This window comes from Antrostomus carolinensis, unplaced genomic scaffold, assembly GCF_000700745.2.
Source record: "Antrostomus carolinensis isolate BGI_N321 unplaced genomic scaffold, ASM70074v2 scaffold6326, whole genome shotgun sequence".
Taxonomy (NCBI): Eukaryota; Metazoa; Chordata; class Aves; order Caprimulgiformes; family Caprimulgidae; genus Antrostomus; species Antrostomus carolinensis.
Window position 1 is genome coordinate 10,340 of NW_010323938.1, and position 1,157 is coordinate 11,496.

Genomic DNA, 1,157 nt, shown 5'->3' on the forward strand with positions numbered 1-1,157 from the left:
TTGGATGATGGGTCTGGATCAATCCAGCGGGGTGTTTTGGGGTGAAATCCATCTATTTGTTAAATTTGCCCAGACTTACGGTCATTGCCTCCAAAAAAAAGCCTTTTTGTGGAAAAAAAAAAACAAAACAAAACCTCAGTGAGTGTAGGAAGCATCTTTACGTCATTTTTTCCTCCTCTCCTGCAACCTCCTCTCCTGCCTCCGCTGCCTGGGTGATGCCACCAGCTTTTCCCACCCCTTTTCCTGGCAGATGCCAGAATCAGGGAGGCGGGTGGGAGCTGGGATTGCTGCGCTGGGGTCCCAACAACCATGAAAAGTGGCTTTGGTGGTGTCTGGCAGGGAGGCCTGATCCTGTTTATCCAAGCTCAGGCCTTATATTCTCATGGCTTTTTGACTAGACATCCAGTCAACAGCCATATCCCGCAAACGGAAGAGGCTCTGGCATATTTATACTGTGTGCTGGCATTGGCTCCTTAAAAAAAATAATAAAATAAAATAAAAAAAATCCTGGATTACCTAAGACTTGTCCTTGAGGTCTGGTCAGCCCATGTCATTGAAAAACCTAGTGGGATTCATTCATGAACTTCCAGCTCTCCATAAAGGTCTGTTCATTCATAGCCAAGGCAGTTTTCTATTTTTTTTTTTAAATGCACTGGCAATTAAATAACCCTTTGTAAGTGTCAGTGAGCTACTTATTAAGTGGTCTTCACTAATGCAAGCACAAATACCAGGTGAAAAAGTCTTTCTCCCCTGCCCCCCAACCCCGTCTCCTCCTGAAAGGGATGCTTTTATGTTCAGCTAAATAAAAACCTGTTGGAATTTCAGTGGGGTTCAATCACTGTTGCTCCAAAATTCCCTCAATTGTTGTAAAACAGAAACTAAGAAGCTCTGAGCATCACTGGCAGGCAGTTCGGGGGTGGTGTGGTGGAGGGAGGTGATGGGTGGTCTAGATGGGGGATGGATCCAGGAGCATCATCATCCCCCCCCCCAGATTCCTGCATTTCTCAGGCATCTCTCCCCAAATTCCTCTTATCTCCCAGGTGAGTGGGGGAAACACCATCCTGAGGGTGTTTCTTGCCCCTCTGGGTGCATCTTTGAGTGGGGGGCACCCCATTTGGGGTTGGGGGGACGTGACCCCAGCCGCCTACCCCGTCCCC